Source organism: Bufo bufo, chromosome 4, assembly GCF_905171765.1.
Source record: "Bufo bufo chromosome 4, aBufBuf1.1, whole genome shotgun sequence".
NCBI classification, from domain to species: Eukaryota; Metazoa; Chordata; class Amphibia; order Anura; family Bufonidae; genus Bufo; species Bufo bufo.
The window spans coordinates 316,438,193-316,457,987 of NC_053392.1; the positions used below are offsets into that span (position 1 = coordinate 316,438,193).

The 19,795-nt window shown below is 43.2% G+C and overlaps 1 protein-coding gene across 1 annotated transcript in view; it reads left to right on the forward strand.

Annotated features, from left to right (window-relative positions):
- The window catches only part of KLHL32 (kelch like family member 32), a 316,085-nt gene that overhangs the window by 69,950 nt on the left and 226,340 nt on the right, over positions 1-19,795 (forward strand). The window lies entirely within an intron of this gene.

Genomic DNA, 19,795 nt, shown 5'->3' on the forward strand with positions numbered 1-19,795 from the left:
GAACGGAGATTGCGTCCACCTTCCCCCCCCCATTCCCAGTCATTGAACCCCCCAGATGCTGCATTCATCGCTGATCGCGGAATCTCAGATGAAAAAATACTCACCTTATCCATTTGAACGCAAAAAGCCCTCTGCGGCCATCTTGATTGAAGACACTGCGTAAAATCTCGTGTGGTGACGTGATGATGTCATCACGCCGACAGTCATATGATATTTCGCGTGGTATCTTCAATCAATATGGATGCAGCGGGCTCTTCTAAGGCATGAGGAAATTAGGCTTTGTGGCAAATGGAATTTTTCATGAAATTCGGATTGAAGTCCACTTCGGATACTTCGATTAAATGTTCGATTAAACTTCGAGCTAAATGTTTTTGCAGCTTTTGTAGTGCACCAAATTTGTGTCCATTTGCGCAACAGACAGCAAACAGACCCATTAAAGTCAATGGATCAATTCGCACATTTGTTTTTCGGAAACTCCAGCATGCATTATTCTTGTCCTTATTACAACCCACATTCATTCAAGTATATGGGTGGTCAAAAAAACAACAAAACATTACACAAGAGATACATAGGAGTGTGCACATGGAATACGTACATCTTTTAAATTTTTTTCATGGGTGTAAATCAGAATGGCCATCTGACCTTCTGAATCAGGCCCTGGTTTAGGAATTGCCCCATAGTTATAAATTTATTCTCTTTCGATTTTTAATAACAAAAACATTTCCGGATTATTGGAATAGCTGTATTGGATCAAAGAAAATTCAGTGTCAGATTGAATAAAAGAATAAGGCCTCTTGCACACGACCGTATGGCTTTTTCAATGCGCACACTTCATTGGAATGGTGATCAGCTATAATACCAGACAGTCCATAGACCAGAGTGGCTCTGCTTCTGGGGAAAAAGTAGACCCCTTAAAGTGCTTCTATCATCAGAAATTCTGTTATGTAGCTGACTGACATTAGCGATGTGCTAATGTCAGCACTACATAACAGTGTTCTTTATACTTTTGTCCCTGCCACCGTTCTCCTAAAAAACACACTTTTGAAATATGCTAATGAGCCTCTAGGTGGTATGAGGGCGTAGATTCAGCACCTAGAGGCTCGGTCTACTCACCCTTTATCCCGCCCAGGTCCTCCGTTTAGCCCGCTCCGCTTCTCTTGAGTGACGTCCGAGTTAGCTGGATTGCTGAAGAAATCCCGCACCATCCACTTCTGTATTCGGCGCAGGCGCCGTGAGTGAAGAACATGCTCCTGGTGCCAGCTTCCTCACTGTGACGTAGTCGGCGCAGACGCAGTGAGGAAGCTGGCACCAGGAGCGCGTCCTTCACTCACTGCGCCTGCGCCAAATACAGAAGTGGACGGCACAGGCGTGGGATTTCTTCAGCGATCCAGCTAACTTGGACATCACTCAAGAGGAGCGGAGCGGGCTAAACGGAGGACCTGGGCGGGATAAATGGTGAGTAGACTGAGCCTCTAGGTGCTGAATCTACGCCCTCATAGCACCTAGAGGCTCATTAGCATATTTCAAAAGTGTGTTTTTTAGGAGAACGGTGGCAGGGACAAAAGTATAAAGAACACTGTTATGTAGTGCTGACATTAGCACATCGCTAATGTCAGTCAGCTACATAACAGAATTTCTGATGATAGAAACCCTTTATTCTGTATTTATGAGCCACTAACTGCTGTAAATTGTGATGTGCCTTGTACCGAAAAACATCAGAGGTTACTGTGACTGTCACCCCTGCAGCCACAACAATACTGTCTGCAATCCGGGAGTGGATGGAGTGGCGCCACTGAATGGGAGGGGATAGGAAAGGCGAGTGTAAGTGATTTTATTATTTCAGTTTCTAGAAATAAAAAAAATAATACATATTTCTGCTTCTTCGGCTTTCTATCTTGCATTGCCTGTCCTCATAAAACATGAATAGCACACAGTTTTCTTGCAGTTAGTTACCATGTTTGATGAAGTATCAGTCTTTGCTTTATACCATTATAAATGTTCTATTTTTTTTGCGGTGCGGAAGCATGACCCGAAAACCGCTTCGTAGTGGTTCCGTGGGCTTCTGATCCATGCCTCTGCACCGCAAAAAGATGAAGTCCTATCTTCGGTGGTATCTGGCGGAGTTAATGGGTCTGAAGTCAAGTCTGCATAAGCCCTAAGTCACAAGCTCTACCTCTTAATAAAGGAAACTCAGGTGTATCCTCCTTAAAATCTGATATTTCCCTTCATTGGTAACAGATCCAAATGCAATATCTTGGAATCCAAGTTATAACTCTGTAAACCACCTATTTGAAATGGATATTTCTCCATTACTAAAATCACTGGAATCAGATCTCACGTAGATGGCCACACATGAATCTTCATGGGTAGGTCAAATTGCTGCCTTCCAACTCCTCTCTTTGCTAAAACTCAGATCATTTCAGAGCCAACCTTATACAGATCCTTCAATCCTTTTATGGCAAAGCCCCAAAAGTGCTAAGCTTATTCGTATGGAAACATGGGAGCCCCTGTGTTGCCTCCAAATTGATGTGTAAATTTAAATGGTTGTTTCTAACTATTAGATTGGTGGGAGTTCTACCACTGGGACCCATACTAGTCACAAGAATGTGGGCCCCATACCCCCTGCAGCCCCCCTGTAATGACGGTTGCACATGCGCGCGGCTGCTCAAATTCATTTCTGTGGAAATTCTGAAGATAGCTGAGCGCTGTACTCGGCGATCTCTGGAAATCCCATAGAAATGGAGTGGCCACACACATGTGTGACCAGCCACTCCGTTCATTTCAGGGGGGCTGCAGGAGGTATTGGGCCCCCATTCTCATGATTGGTGGGAGTCCCAGCAGTAGGACCTCCACTGATCTAATAGTTATTCCCTATCCTGTGGATAGGGATAACTTGAAACAAGGCTCAGGAGGGCTTGGCCTCTCTAATGTATATGACTCATCTCATCTTAGTCAACTAAGAGAATGATGGAAAGGTGACCAATCTCGACATTGGATACATATATAATCCCCCATCTCTTCACCCCACAATGTAAAAGCGCTATTGATTTTATCCCTAATACAGTCACCTACTTCCTTGTCTCTTCCATACCTGATGTCTACCTCAGTGTCAATGTGAACCACGTTCCACTCCAAATGTGCCAGACCTAGGTGTTCTTTGCTTCTATTTGCTCCTCTAGAGATGTTGGAGATTTTAATCCCAGACTTGGACGTCTCTGGTTGGAGAGATCATGGTCTAGTACAAGTATTGGATTTAATGAACAATGAGTTTCTTCACCCTCTCTTTTCTAATCCTATCAGATTCCCCTTCACAATTTTTATAGATATTATATTTTTAAGATAGCAATGAGTTAGTATTTAAACTCTGATCCCAGACCAGATCTGTAAGGGACTCCGCCCAATCTATACATTATTCGGACAAAGGACCTGTTTGTTAAATCTTCTCCATTTTTGACCTGGGAGAAAGAACTACAAAAATGTACTCCACATAGCAATGGGTATTGTCGTTGATGTTTATCTCTTAAGTTTATTACCACTTAAAATGTGTAACGCATTATGAGTCTCTGATAAAGATTATTTTGAGATTGTATACTCAGACAAGCTGAGTTTCCTACTGCCTCTAACTTGGAGAAACTGCTGAGGCACACTATTCCATATACTATGGTCTTGTCTTCTACTAACTAATCTATGGTCCTCAGCCTTTCATCTTACCTCCAAAGTCACTGGCAGGCTTGTAACCCCTAATCTTGCCCTTGCTCTTCTTTTTCTAGAAATGGACACATTCCCATTGTATAAGAGAATAGTGATAGCCCACTTATTTCTAGCTAGCAAACTGGCCATCTCTAGGAACTAGAAGAGATCTTATTAAACGTTCAAACCACATGATTATATGAATATATGATTTCATAAGATCATCCTTTTCCCAAATTTGAGCTCTCCTGGTACTGTTGGTTTTCATTTCAGTTGTCTGTTTCTTTGCCTTCTAACACTACTTAGAACTATTGAATGCTCTTCTGTATATGGCTAATTATACCTGAGTGTTCGTTCTTTGATATCTTTATCCTATTTGTACACTATTTTCTGTTAAACTTGATATAAGACTCAAAAATATATTGATTTAAAAAAGATTCAGTCTACATACTTCCTGATGAATTTAATCTGGTTGTTTACTTAACATTGATGGCCTATCCTTAATTTTAAGGAAACACTCAGACAAAAAATGTATTCTCTGACCTGTTATAAAGGTACATGATGTAAACTGTAGTGAAGGTAATCTTCTTACCACTGACTGTATTTGTGAGTTATAATCTCCCTTCTCATCCTTAGCTGTGTTATGTGAGCAACAATCTGACTTGCCAAATAACAGCATCTTATGTGTGGACAGGAAGACACTACATGTATTCCTGCGGGAGTCTCAATATTAGTCTCATAGGAATGAATGGAGAAGTAACGAACTTCTTGTCCTGTGTCAGTTGGAGAGTCAGAGTGTTGATCACATGAGACAGCTGAGGATCAGAAGGGAGGTTATAACATACAAATACAGTTACTGGTAAGACGATCACTACAGTTTACATCATGTACCTTAACCTTTCTAACAGGTCAGAGAATATTTTTTTTGTGGGAGTGCTTCTTTAAAATTAAGGATAGGCCATCAATATTAAGTTCGTGGAATCTGACTCTCAGAACCTCAGGTGGGCGCAGAGGGGTGTAGGGGCGATGTTTCAAAAGAAAACTGGGTAGCAGCATCAGCAGGGGGTACCCCGCAAGTACAGGTATTTAGCTCCTATAAGTAAAACAGATGAAAGGTCTTATTTAAAGTGGCCCTGAAAAAATAAAAAAATAAATGGACACATGCGGTTGGTGGGTTCAAATTGACAGAAGGCCGGACAACGTTAGTAGGCAGGGACAACAGAAGTAGCCGTGGCCAGCAATACCATAGTGCAGCACAAAAATACCACCCCAGCAGAACAAAATACTGCCACCTTGTTTGAGTATTTAACTGTATCAATGTCCTGAGGATGGTAATGCAGTTGAATTCAGGAGGGCACCTGATGCTCCTACATGAATTAATGCTGAGAGCATCAGATTGTTGTGTACCTGGTTGATGGCCATGAGGATGGCTTGGGTGGCCCTCCTGGGCATCAGCCAACGGGACAATTTCCTGTAAGATCTATGGCCAGTCCGTCCCTGCCTGCAGTACCCAAGTCTCAGAAAACCCTTATAAGTTCTTCTTCACAAACGAAAAATGCCATGAATTTGAAATACTTTCATGATAATTTTTTGGTGTTTTTTTTTTATTTGCAACCTTTTAAAACTGTGTTTTTTTTTCCCCTGCTATTTTTGAAGTCCTATAGAGATACTTATGGAAAAAGACATACTGACAGCATGCTGAATTTTGGTAATTTGCAATCAAAAAATAAACATCTGTGCATGTAGACTTTTCAGCATTTCTTTATAGACTGTTAAAGCAATTAACATTTCACATCAACATTTTTAACCTCAAAAATGCAGTGAAACTGCCAACTAATGACAGAAAATGCAGCACAACGCTGCAGAGAAATATATTTCATGTGAGATTCCATTGATAAAGGTCACTTTAGACCGAAACATTAAGAATATAGGGGCACATTTATTAAGAACGGCATTTTACACGCTGTAAAAATGTAAACAAAACAGCCCTCGTCCTGCGCGATGCTACATTCATATGGGTTGAATGGGTGAAGAAGGGATCATGTCCACATTCAGCTCTGAACCCAGACAACCCCTTTAATAGAAACCATCTTAAAAGTTTGTATGTGGCTACCTGTTCATTTTGGAAGCCAAGATCAGCAGTGAATCATAAAAGGATAGAAAGTATAAAGGACGGATACAACTTCTCTTTCAAAAGAATTGACTTCTCAAAAGAAATGTGAAATGTGAGGCTGTACCCTTTAGGCTCTTGTTGAAGTTGTGTTGGCACATTTAGCTACCTGGAACCTAGGATTTGTCATGCATTACCCCATTGCCCAAATACTCCTATGACATGGCTTCCACATAACATATCTTATGTTTTTGTTCGTGATCAGCCTTTGCCGGGGTCACATGTCTGTTCTATCCAAAGTAAGCCAACAGCAATTTATCAGTGTAACCTGACTTGTGGTCAGGTTTTATTGAGAAGTTGCACATATAAAACAAAAGAGCAAAAGTAATCCTTGCCCGTCTGCATGGGCAGACTGGCCACTAAAATATTCTGGTGGACCGCTGCCCATGGGGCCACTCAAGCCACCAGCCAGGTACATAAAGATCTGATACTCTTACCATTAATTAATGTAGGAGCATCAGGCACTAATGCACATGGCCAGTGGCCGCAGATACCCTCCTGAATTCAAGTGTATTTCCGTCCTCAGGACAATCAAACAGTATTTTGTGCTGCACTGTGTTATTTGGTTCTGCTGAGGCAGTATTTTATGCTGCACAATGGTATTTGCTTCTGCTGAGGCAGTATTTTGTGCTGCAATGTATTTGATTCTGCCGAGGCAGTATTTTGTGCTGCACTGTGTTATTTGGTTCTGCCGTTGCAGTATTTTGGCTGCAGTGTGGCATTTGGCTCTGTTGAGGCAGTATTTTGTGCTGCAATGTGGTATTTGGTTCTGCCGAGGTATTATTTTGTGCTGCAGTATGGTATTTGGTTCTGCCAAGGCAGTATTTTGTGCTGCACTGTGTTATTTGGTTCTGCCGTTGCAGTATTTTGGCTGCAGTGTGGCATTTGGCTCTGTTGAGGCAGTACTTTGTGCTGCAATGTGGTATTTGGTTCTGCCGAGGTATTATTTTGTGCTGCAGTATGGTATTTGGTTCTGCCAAGGCAGTATTTTGTGCTGCAGTGTGGTATTTGGTTCTTCTGAGGCGGTATTTTGTGCTGCAGTGTGGTATTTGGTTCTTCTGAGGCGGTATTTTGTGCTGCACTATGGTATTTTGTGCTGCACTATGGTATTGCTGGCCCTACCTACTTCTGCTGTCACACCATGTGCCAATTTAGACCTGCCTACAACATAGAGCCACTAAGTTCCCAGTCCGCCCCTTCCTGTCTGGCACTTCCTAAACAAGTAATAAATCTCACCATCAGCAGGAGAACATCTCCCTGACAGCTTACAGAACACTTCCAGTAAAGAGCATGTCCTGTATAGGAATCAAGCTCCATATGTGAGCGTGATTCTTCATTATGGCCACTGCTCGTATCTCACTAGCGCACAGCAGTATACTAATTTATAATGCTGTGTGTCTCTGCATGACCGTACTGCTGCAGAATTATACTGACCGCATTATGTCAGTATAATTCAATAAATGCAGGTCATGCAGAGACACACAGCATTATAAATCATTATAATGCCATGCGCTCCTGAGAAAAGAGCAATGTCCATAACGGGGAATCATGCTCACACACGGAGCATGATTTCTGTAGAGGACATGCTCATCTGAAAGAGGCCTTAGATTAGGGCAATTTTCACATTAGGAGGGTGAACAGCCTGCCGGATCCGTGCTGCCACTAGAGCACGCGTGCCGCCGGAAGTCCACTCCGGCCCCATTCACTTTAATGCCGAGAGATGGCCAGAATAAAACTACGACATGTCGTAGTTCACACTTCAGTTATTTCCATCAGTTAGTGTGAGCCAAAACCAGGGGCAGGTCAAAAGCACAGAACAGGTGCAGATGTTTCCATTATACCTAATCTCTGAGTAGGCTTCAATACTGGTTTTGGCTCTCAATAACTGAAGTGTGAACTCAGCTTTAGGGCTCATGCACACAAACATAAGGGCTCCGTGCCAATGCTACTGTCACGGTCCTGCCCGTGACAGGGACTAGAAGATCGAGGAGGCTGGCTGCACGTGATTTATCTGGGAATGAATAGGCCACCCGTGTCCTGACACTATCTGCAGGGCCCTGTTAGGGTTAGATAGGGCTTAGGCTCCTGCGTATGAACATTCCTACCATCAAGGTCTGTTCATACTGTCAGTAGTCAGGGCCCGGATTAGGGACTCACTAGGTGTGACCATTCCCCTATCCCTAGTTTTCAGGCCTAATACCTTTCCCCTCTCCCCTCTGTGTTCGGTGTGTAATTAGTTCCCACACCACGCTGCGACAGCTACGGGTCTGCAATGCATCGGCACTTGCCATGTGCACTCTGTGCTGTGGATGTGGGCCCATTGACTTGAACAGGTCCGCGATCCACAAAATAAAGCAACAGATAGGACATGTCTTATCTTTTGCTGCGCGGAGGCATGGACCCGAAGCACTTCATAGTGTTGCAGTGGGCTTCCAATCTGTGCCTCCAGTCCGCAAAAGATAGAAAATGCCCTATCTTTGGCCATATCTTGCCGATCGTGGTAGCAGAATTTATAAAACGGCATTCTTAGATAACCTGAAACTTGTACGCCGAAGTTGAAAACAGAAGTTCGCTCATCTATAATCCTGACACAATCCGTATCATTTGCGTGAAAGAGGCCCAAGTATCCACCCTCTTGTTAATTAATTACCTCTCCTGCTACTTCACACAGGGAAGGAATCTTGGAGAAATATACCTCCCTTCCTCAACCAATCCTGCATTGGTGTCTCTGTATACAGGGCCGGCCTTTGGTGTGTGCGGGCTGTGCGGCCGCACAGGGCGCCATAGCAACAGGGGCGCTGGGCGGCCGACAGCCCGCCGCAAACTAAGTATACTTATTACTATTTTGTTGCGGCCGCCCATGGGCGTAGGAAGCGGGGCAATGTGTGCAGCGGCGGCGGGGCAGGCACTGAGATGAGCCAGGGCTGGAGATGATAGTTCTCTGCCCCGCCGCCGATGTTCTATTCAGCAGCGGAGTGGAGGAGGAGTCTCTCCCTCCTCCTGTGCTGCTGCCCCCGCCGCTGCCAATAAGAAGAGAGATGGGAGGAGGAGGGGAGGGGCTGTGGCCACTGCGCCACCAATGAAGATAACTGACCTGTAATACAAATACAGGAGGCGGGTGCCGGAATCAAATAGCCGGCACCCGACCTTTGTGACAGGGAGCTGCGATCAGCTGCAGTTGAGTTAACCCTTCAGGTGTGGTACCTGAGGGGTTAACTGCCGCTGATCGCAGCTCCCTGTCACAAAGGTCGGGTGCCGGCTATTTGATTCCGGCACCCGCCTCCTGTATTTGTATAAGAAACGTTGGTGGCACAGTGCGCCCCCCCCCCCCCCCCCAACACCCCAGTATAAGAAACATTGGTGGCTCAGTGGGAAGTGCCAATGAGGGTTAAAAAATAATAAAAAAAAATTAACTCACCTCCTCCAGTTGATCGCGTATCTGCCGGTCTCCTGTTCTTTCTTCAGGACCTGTGGTGACGTCACTGAGCTCATTACATGGTCCATTACCATGGTGATGGATCATGTGATGTATCATGTGATGAGCACAGTGATGTCACCACAGGTCCTGAAGAAAGAACAGGAGACAATCAACTGGAGGAGGTGAGTTAATATTTTTTTTATTTTTTAACCCTCATTGGCACTGCCCACTGCGCCACCAATGTTTATTATATTGAGGGGGGGGGCGCACTGCGCCATCAATGTTTATTATATTGAGGGGGGTTGCACTGCACCACCAATGTTTATTATATTGAGGGGGGGCACACTGCACCACCAATGTTTATTATATTGCGCCACCAATGTTTATTATATTGGGGGGGGCGCACTGCGCCACCAATGTTTATTATACTGGGGTGTTGGGGAGGCGCACTGCACCACCAATGTTTATTATATTGGGGGGGCGCACTGCGCCAATGTTTAGTATATTGGGGGGGCGCACTGCGCCACCAATGTTTATTATACTGGGGTGTTGGGGGGGCGCACTGCACCACCAATGTTTATTATATTGGGGGGGCGCACTGCGCCAATGTTTATTATATTGGGGGGGCCCACTGCGCCACCAATGTTTATTATACTGGGGTGTTGGGGGGGCGCACTGAGTCCCATAGATTCAGATACCGTATCGTGTAGCAGCATTATGGGTCCCAAAAAAACAGGGGAAAGGGGGGGGGGCGCCACAAGGTTAGCTCGCACAGGGCGCCTGAACACCTAAGGCCGGCCCTGTCTGTATATACATTGTTTAGGGTCTGGTTGGGAAGTATGCTGAGCTTCAATGGGTATATGTATCATGGACTGCAGTAACCAACAACATATCTGAGAGGATAACCATCATAAAGGGGAATTGGGGCATGCAACAGTGTGTGTCTGGCAGGCAAGTAGCCATGTCTGGACAAAATAAAATGCGATGAAACGTAATATGTGCAGTGAAATCTTATTTCTTAATAAAGCCTTATAATGCGGAATATACAGTATGCTTTATCAAGTCATGTGGAAGACATCAGAACTATATGTATTAAAATTACGATCCTAATACCAAACTCCAGCTCCATAAACTCCTAATCAAAAGTGGTGGAAAGGAAAACTGACTTAGTTGCCCATAGCAAACAAATGAGCTCTGGAAAATGAAAGGTGGAATCTGGTTGGTTGCTAGGGGCAACTAAGCCAGTTCTACTTTACACCAGTTTTGATAAATCTCCCCCAGGGAGTCAGCTGCTGAATGCTCATTCTTTGCATTCTGCTTTCACATAAGACACTAAACACGTGATACAATGGGAAAAGATAGAAGTGTGAAAAATCTAAATATAAGGTGAGAATTTAGAATAACACTGTTACCTAACTTTTCAACAATCAGCACCAACAGGGTTTAATATATTCAAGTGGCGCATAATAACATTCATTAATATGCACTTAATAAATTATTTAAGGACTCCAGTCTTTGGAGCTGTACTTAGGGTGCTGCCACATTACGTGTTGATTACGCTCGTGGTTTTTTTGGGCATTCATTTGCAAGCTGTGCGTTTTCTTACAGGAGAGTATCTACCCCCTCATCTGATGTTACTTCCACTGTAAATCAATATGAAAATAAACCATGGTTTAAAAACACCAAAACTGGCTTAGTTGCCCATAGCAACCAATCAGATTCCACCTTTTATTTTCCATAGGAGCTCTGAAAAATGACAGATGGAATCTGATTGGTTGCTATGGTCAGTTAATCCAGTTTTCCTTTACACCAGTTTTCATAAATCTCCCTCATTGACACTTGTGTTTTTGAGTGAATGTCTTTGGGAAAAAGATAATTACAAAAAACAAAATGGCTGCACACCATTATATATACAAACAATAGAGCTAAGAAATGGGGGTCATTCTACAGTAGATAAAAGTGGTACAATACTGACTATAAATGAATATTGGAAGCTCTTAGCGCACATACGTGTCGGGCCCACCTACCAGGCGTCAAGGTGGCTTCCGCAGATGGGTCCCTATCACTAAAGAAACTGCCTCACTTTGGACTTACTTAGGCCTACAATATTCAGGGCAGTATAGGAACCAGCTACAAACGTACTCTGCTCAGAAGTCCCAGGTAGATGGGCGTGTTCAGTCTGAAAGAGGCGCTACCCTGAATATATTTCAAGAAAATTTTGACTAAAACCTAAGAGCTTCCATTATTCATGTATACTCGTTTATAGTCGGTATTGTACCACTTTTATCTAGAATGACCCCCATTTCCTAGCTCTATTGTTTGTATATATAATGGTGTGCAGCCATTTTGTTTTTTGTAATTATGTTTGCTTCATGGATATGCACCTGTGATCCTGAAGGTTTTCTTGCAATATATTTGGGAAAAAGATGCCACAAAATATGGCAAAAAAATGCCACTCCCAGAATATGCTGTTTTTTTGTTTTGTTTTTTTTTACCCAAAAAACTCAAGTGAAGTCAAGCAGCACTAAAAAGGGCATGTTTTTATGAAGTTTAATAATTACTATAGATTTACAGCTGACATCTGGAGGTAGCTTTTTTGCTTAGAAAATACAGCAAACAAAAAAAAAAACACCAAAAAAAATAATATTATAATCAAACGTCTTAAACCCCCCAAAAAACTGTGTGTAAACACTCTTGCAACTTTATATAAAAAAATGTATTCAATACCTCGCATTACACTGTATGCACCAAATTTCTTCTGGCTTCCAATGGGTAAAATTCTAGGGTAGCTGGCATAGCAGCTGCTATGGAGCCCAACAACTAAGGGTGGGTTCGCACTAGCGTTATGGCATTCCGTTATAGGTTCCATTTATAACGGAATATAACGGAATGGCCAGATGGAATGCAAAACGGAAGCCTTTGAGAGGTATTCTGTTTTGCTCCGTAATATTAGAAGTCTACGGGCAAGCATAACGTATCCGTCTGGTTTCCGTTATGCAGGACGGGAAAAAAAAGTCCTGTTGATCACCAGACGGATCCGTTATGCTTGCCCGTAGACTTCTATTAGGATGGAGCCAAACGGAATGCCTCTTAAAGGCTTCCGTTTTGCATTCCGTCTAGCCATTCCGTTATATTCCGTTATGAACGGAACCTATAACGGAATGCCATAACGCTAGTGCGAACCCACCCTAAGGCGCTCACTCAGTAATGAGGCAGTTAATGATGACTATGGAAAAGGGCAAGTCCAAGGGTTAACCCTCAGTATGTGTAAATTCTCTGTACTCTGGCATGACTCTGTAGCACATTTCCGCACTGTCATCACAGTGTTTAAAGGGTTTTTTACAAGTTTTTTCTTTTTTTTTTCCTGATGACCTGATATCCTCTGACTTTTTACTGATTACCTATCCTGGGTAGGTCATCAGTATCTGATCAGTGGGGGTCCAACAATCCAGGACCCCCACTGATCGCAGTAGTTCTCTCTGCTCACCAAGCACATTTGATTGCGGCTGTGCTTGGTATCGCAGCCCGCCCCATTTACTTCAATAGGGCTGAGCTGCACCTAGGCCACGTGACCGATGAACGTGAAAAGCTGGAGAAGGCTGCAGCACTGCTGCGAGCACTCCTGCCTTCTCAAATAGCTGATCGGCGGGGAACCGGGTGTTTGACCTCCACCGATCAGATACTGTAAAAACACTTGGAAAACCCCTTTAATATTCATGTACTGTGACATCACTGGGCAAATTATTATTGTATTGTCATCACTGTGTGCATTGTTCTTGTACAGTGGCATCACTGAGTACATTATTCCTGTACTTTTATATCACTATGCACATTGTCCCTGTGCTATATATTCACTTTTTTAGCATTGTCATGCTATTGTGGCATTACTGTGTGTATGATCACCATACTGCAACATCACTGTGTACATTTTCCCAGTCATCACTTTGTTTATTATGAAGGCACTGTGACATCATGGTGATTTATTGTAGTGTGTCATCACTATGTGTATTATCTTTGTAATGTGACATCACTGTGTGCTTTATACCTGGGCATTAAGGAGACCAAAGTAATAGGGGCACATTTACTAAAGTGTCGCCGCTTGCTTTCATGAGTAAAATGCCTATTTACGACTGTCTTATTTTTTAAGTCTCATTTACCAACTGTTTTGCGCCTGTTTTGGAGGCATTTGCGCTTGTTGTGCCTATTTTGAGTTTTAAGACAAGAAGTTTTCTAAATTTTGCGCCTCAGTTCAGTCCTATTTATGTAGGTCTGCCATATTTTGCGATAGATTGTGTCATAAAAACAGTCTAATATCTACACCACCCCAGGGCTGGCATACTTTTCTGTCTCTGTTTAAGTGGTGAGTTGCGCCACAATTTGCCTACTTTCATGGAGACGTGTGCCAAAATTCAGCTCACTTGTGCCACATTTTCATGCTAATACTATTTAGACCAGTTTAGTGAATCTGAATCTGTGTTAGACCTCCTGCACACAAACGTATTTGTTCCATTCCGTGCAATTTGCGGTCCCCAATGCACGGGCAACCTCCGTGCGGCCGCCAAGACAGATCCAGACCCATTTAACTTGAATGGGTTGGCATCCGTCCGTTCCGCAAAAAGATAGAGCAAGTTTTATCTTTTTGCGGAATGGAAGTCTGGAGCGGAACCCCACGGAAGCACTCTGTAGTGCTTCTGTAGTGTTCCGTTCTGTGCTTCCGTTCCGCACCGTTCTGCATCTCTGGATTTGCGGACCCATTCAAGTCAATGCGGAATGCACGCGGAATGGTGCCCGTGTATTGCGGATCCGGGACACCTACGGCAACGGGACACCTACGGTTGTGTGCAGGAGGCCTTACAAGAAAACGACCACTAGGTGTCAGACCTAAACCAAAAAAGACCAACCAGGTTTAATAATGGATAATAAATGAGGCACAAATTCAAGACAGACTTTGCCAATACGTCTGTTTTTTTTTTTACTCCAAAAAAAGGTGAGCTTAGTAAATGTGCCTCATAGAGTCCATTCACATGACCATATTTTCGGTTCATATCCAATCTGCATTTTATGTGGATTAGATGCAGACCCATTCATTTCAATGGGGCCTCAAAAGATGTGGACAGCATAGCATATGCTGTCCGCATCCCTATGTCTGTTCCGCAGCCTCGTAAAACTATAGAAAATGTCCTATTCTTGTCCATTTTGTAGAAAAGAATAGGGATTTCTAACATACAGTGGAATGTGCGGTACTTCAAAATGTGGGACGCACATGGCCTGTATCCATGCTTTGTGGATCCGCAATTTACGGACCGCAAAACGTATACGTTTGTGTGAATGGACCCTAATTATGTTTGTTTTATGTTCTGAACGTGCTGCTGAAAGTGTTCATGGTAGAGTGTGGCTAAATTCCAAGTTTTGCTATGGGGTCCTAAGGCTATTTGGTACAGCCTCTGACCCACCAATTTGAAATGTCATTTAGGGCTCTTTCACACTTGCGTTGTTCTGTTCCGGCATAGAGTTCCGTCGTTGGGGCTCTATGCTGGAAGAATCCTGATCAGGATTATCCCCATGCATTCTGAATGGAGAGAAATCCGTTCAGGATGCATCAGGATGTCTTCAGTTCCGGAACGGAAAGTTTTTTGGCCTGAGAAAATACCGCAGCATGCTGCGCTTTTTGCTCCGGTCCAAAATCCTGAACACTTGCCGCAAGGCCGGATCCGGAATTAATGCCCATTGAAAGGCATTAATCCGGATCCGGCCTTAAGCTAAACGTCGTTTCGGCGCATTACCGGATCCGACGTTTAGCTTTTTCTGAATGGTTACCATGGCTGCCAGGACACTAAAGTCCTGTTTGCCATGGTAAAGTGTAGTGGGGAGTGGGGGAGCAGTATACTTACCGTCCGTGCGGCTCCCCGGGCGCTCCAGAGTGACGTCAGGGCGCCCCACGCGCATGGATGACGTGATCGTATGGATCACGTCATCCATGCGCATGGGGCGCTCTGACGTCATTCTGGAGCGCCCCGGGAGCCGCACGGACTGTAAGTATACTGCTCCCCCGCTCCCCACTACTACTATGGCAACCAGGACTTTAATAGCGTCCTGGGTGCCATAGTAACACTGAACGCATTTTGAAGACAGATCCGTCTTCAAATGCTTTCAGTTCGTTCACTTGCGGTGTTACGGATCCGGCGGGCACTTCCGGCAAATGGAGTGCACGACGGATCCGGACAACACAAGTGTGAAAGAGGCCTTAGTAGGTGTAATTGTAGGTGGCACTTAGGAACTCCCCAGTGTCAAATGGCTTGGTGAGTCTCGTAATAAAAGTTAGTATTAACATACAAAATAATTTGTGGTGAACAAACAAATTATATAGATTTGATACATGTTTTCTTAAAGATATTAAACATTTTTGTGATACTTTTAATGTACAAAAAAAACATATGTTAACAGATGCCTAAGACAGATGCCAAAAAGTATATGTTAACGTATACTTTTTTTTGCAGGACTCTACAGGATGGGAAAGCGTAGTGTACCATGTATGACAAAAACATTATATGAATCCACCCTAACTCAGGATAAGAACACATTGGAGGAGATTTAGTAACAAAATGTGTCAGAAAAGTCCAAAAAGGGGTCTGTTTTTATTTTAACCCTTCCTGACTAGATGATTTTCAGTTTTTTGTCTTCGTTTTTTCACTTCCTACTTTCCCAGAGCCATTACTTTTTTTTATTTTTCCATTCACGTAATCATATGAGGGCTTGTTTTCTTGCACTTTATACTTAATGGCATCATTTAACATTGCATATGATGTATTGGAAAGCTGGAAAACAATTCCAAATGGGGTGGAATTAGAAAACAAAATGCAATTTCGCCACAGTTTTTTTTTCTAGGCTTCATTTTTATAGCGCTCCCTGTGCAGTAAAACTTACCTGTTACCTTAATTCTCCAGTTCAGTATGATTACAGCAATACCATATTTATATCATTTTTCTTTTGATTTAATACTGAAAAAAATGAAAACTGGAAAAAATTAATTGTTTCTTTGCATCGCGATATTCTGACCGACATAAATAATATTTTATATTTACGTCTATGGGGCTGTGTGAGGGCTGTGTGTGTTTTTTTGTGGGGCAATATGCAGTTTCATTGGTATTGTTTTGAGGTGTGTATAACTCAATTTTTTTGATAGGTGAAGGGACAAAAAATGGGGAATTGGCTCTTTTGATTTTTTTTCTATGGTTTTCACTTTACAGGATAGATGTTTATATTTTTGGCACAGTGCCAAGCAAATGATCTTTATTTCTTTATTGTTTATTTTTACTATGGGGAGAGAGGGGTGATTTGAATTTTTATATTTTTTAAAACTTTTTGTTTACATTTTGTTAAGTCCCCATACTGGACTTTAACCCCTTAGGGACACAACCTTATTTCACCTTAAGGACCAGGCCATTTTTTGCAAATCTGACCAGTGTCACTTTAAGTGCTGATAACTTTAAAACACTTTGACTTATCCAGGCCATTCTGAGATTGTTTTCTCGTCACATATTGTACTTCATGACACTGGTAAAATGAAGTAAAAAAAAATCCTTTTTATTTATAAAAAAAATACCAAATTTACCAAAAATTTGTAAAAGATTTCAAATTTCCAAGTTTCAATTTCTCTACTTCTATAATACATAGTAATACCTACAAAAATAGTTATTACTTTACATTCCCCATATGTCTACTTCATGTTTGGATCAATTTGGGAATGATATTTTATTTTTGGGGGATGTTACAAGGCTTAGAAGTTCTGAAGCAAATCTTTTACACAATGATTTCATTTTTTAAACAAAAAAAATCATGTTTTAGTGTTTCCATAGTCTAAGAGCCATAGTTTTTTCAGTTTTTGGGCGATTATCTTGGGTAGGGTATGATTTTTGCGGGATGAGATGACTGTTTGATTGGTACTATTTTGGCGTATATGCGACTTTTTTGATCACTTTTATTACCTTGTTTGGGAAGTAAGGTGGGCAAAATTTCTATTTCCTCAGAGTATTAATTTTTTAATTTTTATGGCGTTCACCGTATGGGGAAAGTAACATGGCCGTTTTATAGATCAGGTCGTTGCGGACGCGGCGATACCTAATATGTGTAGTGTATTTTATTTTTTTAATTTTTATTCAGTGATAAATGTGTTTTTTTTGTTACTTTTTTTTAACTTTTTTTTTACCCAGACCCACTTAGTTCTTGAAGATCCAGTGGGTTTGATGTCTGTATAATACAGTACAGTACACTATATAGTGTATTGTACTGTATTTTACATACTTTGTCTGAACAGATCTATGCCTTTAGCACAGATCTGTTCAGCACCATGGACAGCAGGATGCCTGAGAAGGTGTCCTGTGCCATTGGAACCTTCCCCGTCTGCTCAGTTGTGGCCACAACTGAGCAGACGGGGAAGGGTAAGGAGGGTGGCTCCCTCCCTCTGTGACCCCATCCTGTCTGGGGGCTGCAAAGGCACAGCAGCCCCCCGATGGGAGAGGGAGGGAGCTCCCCGACTGTTAACATCTGCTCTTCCATACCGCGGTCCGTACGGACCGCGGTATGGAAAGGGTTAAACGGCTGACATCACAGCACAGATGTCAGCCATTTATACCAGAGTGTCAGCAATGTGCTGACACTCTGGTATAACCACTGGACACCAATGAATATTCAAGAGGAGGCGGGCGGGGGATCGCGATCCCGCCTGCCACACCGCCCGCCTCCTGCACCGCCCGCAACCCCCCCCCCTGCACCACCCGCCGGCATAAAATCATTCAGGGGTGCAGGGGGGGTGAAAAATCTTTATTTTGGGCATTTTAAAGTTTCTGATCCTGCGGTCAGGGACCGCGGGGATCAGAAACTGCAGAAAGCGCAGCAAACCGCAGGTCTGAATTGACCTGCGATTTGCTGCGATAGCCGACATGGGGGGGGGGGTCATGGGACCCCCCCGCGCATTTAGCCGAGGTGCCTGCTCAATGATTTGAGCAGACACCTTGTTCCGATCACCGCCCGCCGGGCGTCGGTGATCGGAATAACACATGACGTACCAGTACGTCATGTGTCCTTAAGGACTCGGGAAACATGCCGTACCGGTACGTCATGTGTCCTTAAGGGGTTAAAGGGGTTATCCCATGACTAATGTAAAAAATTACAGACATCATATGGTACATGGCAGTCTCTTTCTAACAAAGCTAGTTCCTTACATGGATCCAGAGATCTCCCCAATTATTGCTCTGCTAGATTTACATCAAGCTTGCAGCTTAAGTAGAGTGTTTTTTTCCGCTGAAGCTCAGGGGGCATTTCCATTCTACTGGAGCTTTCTCCCTATCACAGCTCAGGAGACAGTTGAAGGATGAAACTGAGCATGTGTAACCTTCTCAGTGAGCAGGACAAAGAAATAAGAAAAAGAACAAAGAGCAGGTGGCGCTATACAGATACATTTTATTGAAGAAGTATTCAGATCCAGGTGCTGGTTTGAAAACTGTAGAATATTTTTCATGGCACAACCCTTTTAACATGGGTTCCTCACAGCGCTTTTACCATAGACTGCAACTATTTACCATTGCAGTCTATGGAAGATTCATGCACTCCAGAAGAACATAGCTGTGGCAGGCCTTGGAGCATTTAGAAGGCCTGAGTCTGCTATAGCAACTGACCTACTTCCTCAATCTCGCAATTGACCACAGCATCTGAGGAGTTAAAAGTCCATGATCGGCGTTATCGGTGATGACAGACTTTACCTCCGTGTGTCTGTTGTGTAAAATAGCAGGCCCCCCGGGGCTATAGCACCATCTTTAAAGACCTGACATGTGTCGTATATGTAAGATAAATGTCAGGAAGGGGTTAAAAAGTGCCTAGAAAAAAAGGAATTGTAAAATATGGCATTTATTAAAATGTGCAACATTTATTTACACAGATCATTGGTGTAAGTTGTAGTGAGGTTGTGTATTGAAGAGTAAAGTATCTAACCTGTTTAGCCAATTACATTGAACATATTTCCTTGTGCAGTCCTGATGACTTTGGCTCAGTTCCTAGTTTTATCCCGTCAATACTACTAAATACATAGAAGCTCCTTGATATCTTTTTGTTAAAAAGGTACCCTGAGATAAAGCTGCTGTGTAAAAGTAAATTCCCCATTAAAAGTGGCTTGTCTGACCCAGGAAGAAGTGCAGCGGTGTCTTAACCCGTACAGTACCAGCGCCATACATGTACGGCGCTGGATACTGTGTTTAAAATACCAGCACCGTAGTACTACAGCGAGCTGATTGGGCGGGCTGCGCCCGCCCGATCAGCTGCAGGGGTCCGGCAGTCACTGATAGCCGGCGTATTAACCCTAGATGTGCCACAGTCAGCGCTGACTGCAGCACGTCTATACAGTCTGTCTAAGTTTACACCATCTTTAGTATTAATAAATCTGGGCCACCGTTTGCATCTACTGGGACGAGCCATCTTGGCTAATGGTTAAATAGTTGTCCAGAAAACCTTTTAATATACTCACT